Source organism: Oncorhynchus gorbuscha, linkage group LG23, assembly GCF_021184085.1.
Source record: "Oncorhynchus gorbuscha isolate QuinsamMale2020 ecotype Even-year linkage group LG23, OgorEven_v1.0, whole genome shotgun sequence".
Taxonomy (NCBI): Eukaryota; Metazoa; Chordata; class Actinopteri; order Salmoniformes; family Salmonidae; genus Oncorhynchus; species Oncorhynchus gorbuscha.
In genome coordinates, this window is record NC_060195.1 from 43,451,005 (window position 1) to 43,461,331 (window position 10,327).

Sequence of the window (10,327 nt, forward strand, 5' to 3'; positions counted from 1 at the left end):
GTCTCATTGCCTCCCTTAACTGTAGAGATAAGCAATCTGACTATATCTAAATATTTGAAAACATGTCAATTGTGATAGCTCCCCCACCCCACACGTGTTACCAAAGGAACCATCTGTAGGGTAATGAAATGCAGGACAACGTTGCCCTCCAGTGGTGTAGAGTGTATCAGACACTGGCTGGAAGTTTTATGAAGTAAAGCAGAGTTATGGGTGTGATCTGATCTCTCAATTATTCTTGTTCTCCCCTGTCTCTCTTTACTCCTCTCTCTCTCTCTATGTACCATTCTCTCTCTCTCCATGTACCATCTCTTCTCACGCCTGCCATGCACAAATAACGACTTACTCACCCACCCACACACACCTCTCTCTCCCTCTCCAAATGTCCTACCTCCCTCTGTGTTGATGAGTGGTTGCTCTTTAATACATAAAATATTTATCCAGTGGCTTTATGCAACGTTTATGCAACGTTTCACATCTATTTTTTTTTAATCCTGCACGAGCCATTATCGAAATGTGATCATTTTCAAACGGAATGTCATTCATTTCCTGAATCAAATTGGTGTCATAATGACATCATGGAGAGAAAAACATCTGATAGAAGTTAGACACCTGTTATTTTATTTAAGACAGCAATTTTCTCACGTACAATGATAAAAAAAAGTGATTGCTCATATCTGTGATTTTCAAAGCTTTTTGTGTCACATTCAATATTTCAAAAAGAGAGAGCAAATGGCTTTCCCCCCCCCCCCCTATGTCACAATGGTAAGGAGGCAATGTTGTGTCTACGTGGATGGAATCAATTCCTGAACCACTCAACATCCTCAGCCTTCAGCTGTATTTGCAGCATGCAAATGGAACATGATATCACGCAGTTGCACATGGCGTTTGGAACCGTGGGAGGGAAACAATCTCAGCTTGACATGTCCTTGATGGATGTACGTTCCTTACCTCGAATCCTGGGGCTGTGCTATGCTGACTGTCACGTTCAATACATGAACCACAGAGCACCACATTGTTGTGACAAGTTTTTTTTTCTTCTCTCCTCTATCGGAGAGCCGAATGTTATTATTCTCTGCTTTCCCCCTTGGTGGGAGAAGGCATCACAACTTCCTTTGTCCTGTCCAAATGTTACTTCGGCTCGTTCATCAGACTCTGGCCACTTGACTCAAAGGAAGGTACCAAGGGAAACAGGTTGACTGGGTTCAGAGGGGAGAGGGTAGGGGGGCTTTGATAGACAAGGTAATAAATGACTAAAAGTTGTCTGGAACATTGTGTTCAAGTTCGGCCCTCAATAGGTGATTTCCATGTTAATTTCTCCATACATTTGAGGTAACTGGCACATACATTTGTCCATCAAGATTCTGACTTGTTAGAAGGGGGTAAGTTCCTAACGAGCACCGATATTAGCTGAGATGACCCCGGTAACAAGCTAAGGCAGAGTAGTACTTTAGAAATCCCAACTTGTGAAATTGTTCTATCACTTAAGCATCATCAATCAATACAATTCCAAAGGCATGAGCCGTATCGGTGGGCAAACGCATGATAGAAGATGTAGGAAGACACAGACCCCTGCACGTTAACAGCCATAAAGAGACAAGAAAAAGATCAGTTGTCCGTCCTCCTGGGAAACGGCAGCAACAACACTCGTTAAAAAAGGCATAATAAATAGTCATTTACACTCATTAAAAAAAGCCTCATGGCTGTGGGTAAAAATGACCTTCCCTAACCTCTCGGGAGCTTTTGGGCAAGACGAACGTGCTACTGAAGCTGCTTCTGTATTGCATTCAAGCCCTGTGGAGTCGGTGTGTGGCATTGCCCATGATTATGTGTTTTACCTGGCAGCCTTTTTTACGAACATGTCCTGCATTGACTCCAGACTGGGTCTGATTGTTGCACTTGCTTTCTTTATCATTTTGCCCAGTTTATTTACTTCCTACTTTGCTAAGTCTCCTTTCCAGCACACAACAGCATCAAATCAAATCAAATTGTATTTGTCACATACACATGTTTAGCAGATGTTAATGCGAGTATAGCGAAATGTAAATATTATATTAAGTAGCATTGTTTAAAGTGGCTAGTGATATATTTGACATCATTTCCCATCAATTCCCATTATTAAAGTGGCTGGAGTTGAGTCAGTGTGTTGGCAGCAGCCACTCAATGTTAGTGATGGCTGTTTAACAGTCTGATGGCCTTGAGATAGAAGCTGTTTTTCAGTCTCTCGGTCCCAGCTTTGATGCACCTGTACTGACCTCGCCTTCTGGATGATAGCGGGGTGAACAGGCAGTGGCTCGGGTGGTTGTTGTCCTTGATAGTCTTTATGGCCTTCCTGTGACATCGGGTGGTGTAGGTGTCCTGGAGGGCAGGTAGTTTGCCCCCGGTGATGCGTTGTGCAGACCTCACTACCCTCTGGAGAGCCTTACGGTTGTGGGCGGAGCAGTTGCTGTACCAGGCAGTGATACAGCCCGACAGGATGCTCTCGATTGTGCATCTGTAGAAGTTTGAGTGCTTTTGGTGACAAGCCGAATTTCTTCAGCCTCCTGAGGTTGAAGAGGCACTGCTGCGCCTTCTTCACGATGCTGTCTGTGTGGGTGGACCAATTCAGTTTGTCTGTGATGTGTACGCCGAGGAACTTAAAACTTACTACCCTCTCCACTACTGTTCCATCGATGTGGATAGGGGGGTGTTCCCTCTGCTGTTTCCTGAAGTCCACAATCATCTCCTTAGTTTTGTTGACGTGGAGTGTGAGGTTATTTTCCTGACACCACACTCCAAGGGCCCTCACCTCCTCCCTGTAGGCCGTCTCGTCGTTGTTGGTAATCAAGCCTACCACTGTTGTGTAGTCCGCAAACTTGATGATTGAGTTGGAGGCGTGCGTGGCCACGCAGTCGTGGGTGAACAGGGAGTACAGGAGAGGGCTCAGAACGCACCCTTGTGGGGCCCCAGTGTTGAGGATCAGCGGGGTGGAGATGTTGTTGCCTACCCTCACCACCTGGGGGCGGCCCGTCAGGAAGTCCAGTACCCAGTTGCACAGTTCGGGGTCGAGACCCAGGGTCTCGAGCTTGATGACGAGCTTGGAGGGCACTATGGTGTTAAATGCCGAGCTGTAGTCGATGAACAGCATTCTCACATAGGTATTCCTCTTGTCCAGATGGGTTAGGGCAGTGTGCAGTGTGGTTGAGATTGCATCGTCATTGGACCTATTTGGCATAATACATCACATAAGCCACTACACTGCTGTCAAAAATGCACCACATTTTGTCACACACATTAGAATATCAGAGCTTCCTTAAAAAGTACAGTCTGGATTGTGATTTATTTTTTGTTGTTGATATTCTGGGAATTCTCTTTCCAGTTCAGCTTATTGTCCACTATAACTCCCAAGTATTTATAGGAGTCAAACGGAGCCAATCTCTTCACCAAGCGAATCATACAATTCTCACCTGGCATTGTAATTTTCTAATACATGAAAATGACCAAATATGCTAATTCAAGGCTGAAATCTGACAGTAACAATTGAGCTGGCTTGAATGTCCCATCTCATTATTTCAGTTCTTGTCACAATACGGACGCACTGTCCAAGGCAGCCGACTGACACTCTAAGGTCATTCACTCAAAGCCAAGTTTTGCATAAATTTGACTGAGTAAAACAGTAACGACATAAAATTTCAATCACTATGTGTCACGTCATGTTACCATAAAGGACTATGGCATTTTGTCATTCCTACTGAGAAAAGATGAAGGAATATTAAGCTACTCTATCAAGTATTGCTTTTAATTTTAAAAAATCATGACTGAAGTTCTATGTTGGAGCCTGAAACAAACACTTGAAAACCTATTGAGAAAATAACATGCGGCTCTGATACACACAAAGTCGTAATGTACCTGTAGTGAACTGAACACGGCATCTTACACCGCTAGAACATCCCAGCCCACTTGAACTAAACACTGATGGAAAGTTGAGGAATAACCTTTCTAGATTTGATATTTCTTTATGGTCTAATTTTCACAGATATTAGACACTAATGTACTTGTCCTCTTGCTCAGTTGTGCCCTCTTTCTTTTCTGATTAAAGCCAGTTTGCACTGTTCTGTGAAGGGAGTAGTACACAGTGTTCTACCAGAGAGAATGACATAAGAAAGACTACTAGCTTGATTAAGCCTCCACCATGAATATCTCACTAGGTTAGGGTATTTAAGCCACCGTATATCCACTAATTCCAATATATCCATGACATTCATGATTTTCTTTAGTGTCCGAGGGTGAAAGTTTGTAATGTAATTTCCTTTACAGTCAAAAGAGATATTTAAAACGGTATTAAAATCTCTCACTATAATAACAATAGAGTCTAGTGTTACCGTTAAAAAGCTTGGGTCACTTAGAAATGTCCTTGTTTTTGAAAGAAAAGCAACATTTTTTGTCTGTTAAAATTCCATCAAATTGATCAGAATTATAGTGTAGACATTGTTAATGTCGTAAATGACTATTGTAGCTTGAAACGGCTGATTGTTGTAACGGCGTTCGTCTGTTGAAGGAAGAGAGTCGGACCGAAATGCAGCGTGTTTGTTACTCATGATCTTTAATGAATGAAAAGTGACGATAGATGAAAATACTATACAATACAAAACAACAAACGGAACGTGAACTAATTACAGCCTATCTGGTGAACACTACACAGAGACAGGAACAATCACCCACGAAATACAAAGCGAAACGCAGGCTCCCTAAAAACGGTTCCCAATCAGAGACAACGAGAATCACCTGACTCTGATTGAGAATCGCCTCAGGCAGCCAAGCCTATACAACACCCCTAATCAGCCGTGATCCCAAATATTACAAACCCCAATACGAAAAACAACATATAAACCCATGTCACACCCTGGCCTACCCAAACTTATAACAAAAACACAAAATACAATGACCAAGGCGTGACAGAACCCCCCCCCCCTAAGGTGCGGACTCCCGGACGCACCTCAAACCATAGGGAGGGTCCGGGTGGGCATCTGTCCATGGTGGTGGCTCCGGCTCGGGACGTGGACCCCACTCCATTAATGTCCTTGTTCCTCCCCTTCGCGTCCTGGGATAATCCACCCTCTCCGCCGACCATGGCCTAATAGTCCTCACCCAGATCCCCACTGGACTGAGGGGCAGCTCGGGACAGAGGGGCAGCTCGGGACAGAGGGGCAGCTCGGGACAGAGGGGCAGCTCGGGACAGAGTGGCATCTCGGGACTGAGGGGAAGCCCGGGACTGAGGGGAAGCCCGGGACAGAGGGGAAGCCTGGGACAGAGGGGAAGCCCAGTACTGAGAGGAAGCCCAGTACTGAGAAGAAGCCCAGTACTGAGATGAAGCTCAGGCAGGTATTAGGCTCCGGTAAATCCTGGCTGGCTGGCGGAACTGGAAGATTCAGGTTGACTAGCAGATCTGGAAGATTCTGGTTGACTGGCAGATCTGGAAGACACTGGTTGACTGGCAGATCTGGAAGAGACTGGTTGTCTGGCAGATCTGGAAGAGACTGGTTGTCTGGCACTTCTGGCGGATCCTGGCAGACTGGCGGCGCTGGGCAGACTGGCGACACTGGGCAGACTGGCGATGCAGGACAGACTGGAAGCACTGGCGGCGCTGGGCAGACTGGGAGCACTGGCGGCGCTGGGAAGACTGGCGGTGCTGGGCAGACTGGGAGCACTGGCGGCGCTGGGCAGACTGGTAACACTGGCGGCGCTGGGCAGACGGGAGACTCCGGCAGCGCAGGAGAGGAGAAAGGCTCTGGCTGCGCTAAACAGGCGGGAGACTCCGGCAGCGCTGTAGAGGAGGAAAGCGCTGGCTGCGCTGAACAGGCGGGGCGCACTGAAGGCCTGGTGCGTGGTGCTGGAACTGGTGGTACTGGATCGAGGACACGCACAGGAAGCCTGGTGCGGGGAGCTGCTACCGGAGGACTGGTGTGTGGAGGTGGCTCTGGTTAGACCGGACTGTGCAGGCGCACTGGAGCTCTTTAGCACCGAGCCTGCCCAAGCTTACTTGGCTCGATGCCCACTCTAGCCCGGCCAATAGGAAGGGCTGGTATGAACCGCACCGGGCTATGCTCCCGCACTGGAAACACCGTGCGCTCCATAGCATAACACGGTGCCTGCCCGGTCTCTCTAGCCCAACGGTGAGCACAGGGAGTTTGCGCAGGTCTCCTACCTGGCATAGCCATACTCCCTTCTAGCCTCCCCCCCCCAATATTTTTTGGGGGCTGCTTTTAGGGCTTCCTTGCCAACCGTGTTCCCTCATATCGTCGGCTCCTATCTCCGGCTGCCTCTGCTCTCCTTAGTGCCTCCACCTGTTCCCATGGGAGGCGATCTCTTCTGGCCAATATCTCCTCCCAAGTGTAACAACCTTTACCATCCAACACGTCTTCCCATGTCCATTCTCCGAATAATTCATCCTCCTTTTGCTGCTCCAGCTGTCACAGCCTGTTTATACCAGCGCCTCTCCGTTTTAGCCGGCGTGTCTTTTTATTTGACTCCATTCGCCTATAGTCCTCTTCGCATTGCTGCAGCGAATCCCAGGCAGACTCCTGCACTCTCTCTGGGTCGGCCGCCCACCTGTCGATTTCTTCCCACGTCGTATACTCCATGCCTCTACCATCCATAACGTCCTCCTTTCGCTGCTGCCTATTAACACGCTGCTCGGTCCGATTGTGGTGGGTGATTCTGTAACTGCGTTCGTCTGTTGAAGGAAGAGAGTCGGACCGAAATGCAGCGTGTTTGTTACTCATGATCTTTAATGAATGAAAAGTGACGATACATGAAAATACTATACAATACAAAACAACAAACGGAACGTGAAAACTAATTACAGCCTATCTGGTGAACACTACACAGAGACAGGAACAATCACCCACGAAATACAAAGCGAAACTCAGGCTCCCTAAATACGGTTCCCAATCAGAGACAACGAGAATCACCTGACTCTGATTGAGAATCGCCTCAGGCAGCCAAGCCTATACAACACCCCTAATCAGCTGCGATCCCAAATACTACAAACCCCAATACGAAAAACAACATATAAACCCATGTCACACCCTGGCCTACCCAAAAATATAACAAAAACACAAAATACAATGACCAAGGCGTGACAATTGTTAATGGAATATCTACATAGGCCTATTATCAGCAACCATCACTCGTGTCTTCCAATGGCACATTGTGTTAGCTAAGCCAAGTTTATCATTTTAAAAGGCTAAATGATTTTTAGAAAACCTTTTTGCAATTATGTTAGCGCAGCTGAAAACTTGTTCTGATTAAAGAAGCAATAAAACTGGCCTTCTTTAGACTAGTTGAGTATCTGAAGCATCAGCATTTGTGGGTTCGATTACAGGCTCCAAATGGCCAGAAACAAATAACGTTCTTCTGAAAGTCCGTTCTTGTTCTGAGAAATGAAGCCTAATCCATGCGAGAAATTGCCAAGAAACGGAAGATCTCGTACAGCGAAATGTGGTACTCACTTCACAGAACAGAGCAAACTGCCTCTAACCAGAATAGAAAGATGAGGGTGACGCCCTGGTGCACAACTGAGCAAAAGGACAAGTACATTAGTGTCTAGTTTGAGAAACAGACGCCTCACTAGTCCTCAACTGGCAGCTTCATTAAATAGTACCCGCAAAACACCAGTCTCAACGTCATATGTGAAGAGGCAACTCCGGGATGATGACCTTCCCAAGGATGATCCAGACTTGTGGAGGTCTACAATTATTTTTCTTCTGAGGTCTTGGCTGATTTCTTTAGATTTTCCCATGATATCAAGCAAAGAGGCACTGAGTTTGAAGGTAGACCTAGAAATACGTCCACAGTTTCACCTCCAATTGACTCAAATGATGTCAATCAGAAGCTTCTAAAGCCATGACAACATTTTCTGGATTTTTCCAAGCTGTTTAAAGGCCCAGTCAATTTATTGTATGTAAACTTCTGACCCACTGGAATTGTGATACAGTGAATTAATCTACCTGTAAACAATTGTTGGAAAAATTACTTGTGTTGTGCACAAAGTAGATGTCCTAACCGATTGGCCAAAACTATAGTTTGTTAGCAAGAAATTTGTTGAGAGGTTGAAAAACTAGTTTTAATGACTCCAACCTAAGTGTATGTAAACTTTCAGACTTCAACTCTAAATATATTTACCTCAAAAATATATGGTGGATTGGAAATAATGCCGACAATTACATAGATGGAAGCAACAATCTGCGATATTAAAGCTGATCCACCTCTAAAATGTTTTTTTAAATAATATATATATATATATATATATTTTTTAAATACTTCTTCTTTCCATCTGAATTCACGTGAAGACACAGGCTAGGTTAAAGCAGTAGTAGTAGTAGTAGTAGTAGTAGTAGTAGTAGTAGTAGTAGTAGTAGTTATTTGACAATTATTTTTGCATCTGTGCAGGAAAGAGGAGGAGAGAAAGACACTTTTGAGATGCAGCCAAAGTCTTGGCGAGGACAACGTCAAGAGTACATTTGACATGACATGTCTTTCAGCCGAACACTAGAGGGCAGCAAAGTTCTCCCTTACCATCATGTTATCTGTTCACAAGACGTTCTTCCTTGTGTGTTGTGCTCTCTCACTTGGGGCCTAAAACACCCCATAATTCAATTTGCAATGATTTTACATCCACAGCCAAAACTTAAAACTAACATGAATATGGAGAAGTCAACATACAAGTGTAAGTAAAAATTAATGTAAATTAGTTACAAATTGTGCAACTAATGCACGATGGTACAAACACGTATCGTAAAAGTAATGTTGTTTGTGTTTGGTTAGCTTTTGGAAACGATAGCTAGAGCATACTACTTTCCCTGAAATCAGACAATGTCATTTTGCATTTACCTGATATCATCGGATGGCTACTTTCGATGTCTGCGGATGTGTTGTCTTCTAGCCAAGATATGAAATGCAATAATATTTAACTGTAGGGCACATAAAGCACACACACACAACAGCTACCCGTGGATCCATGATGACTGAAATGTTGACACAACTGTGAAGTGATGAATTTCCAGGCAAGGGTGGTCCATTTGAATTTCCTTCCTTCTTCCCTCGTCCCTTGGCCTGAAAGTGTAAACTCATCATACATCATGATATCCAATCAGAAGTGTCCACTTAATTTGAGGGCTGAGGGGAGAGGGTTGTCTTTTACGTGTTTGGAACACAGGCATTGTCTATTTCTCTCCCAAAGAGAGCTAGCCAAGTCCAAGCCTCCTAAATAGACACATTGAATGTACATAACCTAGCCTTTCTCTTAGCTTCAGGACTGTCATGCTAAAATACCTACTGCACTCGATGGCCTTTACCAGGCCGGTCTTGGGCATAAGCAACATAAGCGGTCGCTTAGGGGCCCATGACCCAATATATATATATATATATATATTTCTACGTTTTTTTTGGGGGGGGGACTCAGTCGGTGTCTCAACTTACAGTTGAAAGTTAGAATACGGAAGGTGCCATTTTGAAAATTGGTTGTGCATCAGGGGTTTTTCTCTTTTCATGTAAGTCATTGACAGTCACTAAATGTATTAGTCACTACTGTCAGAAAAACATTTTTAGATTGGCAAATTAACTTAGCCAGCTTTCTCAACTTGTAGTACTCATGGTCAAATTATTGACCGGGAATGAAGGTGCACATGGCCAGTGGCCATGACCTCCAGGGGACCCACGTTGATTTTGTTAGTCACTCTCAGATATCATATTAACATAAATCATGGCGAAATGTGTAGTGTTGAAGGACATTTGCTTTAAAACTGAAAAATAATGATCTTCACCCCATTGCAAAATGAGTGGAATTGCATGAAATAAGGGCCAGGTGCCAGCGGGACACCTGTCAACCCATCATACCCTTGAAGTATTTGATTTCAAGTTGACAAAATAATTTGAACCTGAGACCTCTTGATGTGAAGTCTATTGAACGTCCACCTCTGCTAGGCACTGTTCAACTGAGAGAAAAAACATCTAATGAGGGACATTTTAGCAGAGCACTCCCTCTCTCAAGAAACACTGAGAAAGTACTTGATTTCATGGGGGCGCCAGGATTTGATCCTGAGAAATTGTCTAATAAGGGAGATTTTAGCTTGTGATCAACATAACCTAATACAGAAAACTCTCTCTTTGAAAACATACCCATAAAGTGTTTGATTTCAAGTTGACAAAAAAATTACAATCTGAGACCTATTGATCTGAAGTCTGTTGCACTTCCACCTCTGTTAGGAACTGTCTGACAGAGAAAACCCATGTAATGAGGAACATTTTAGCAGAGCACTCCCTCTCTCAAGATACCCCCTCTACCAGAAAC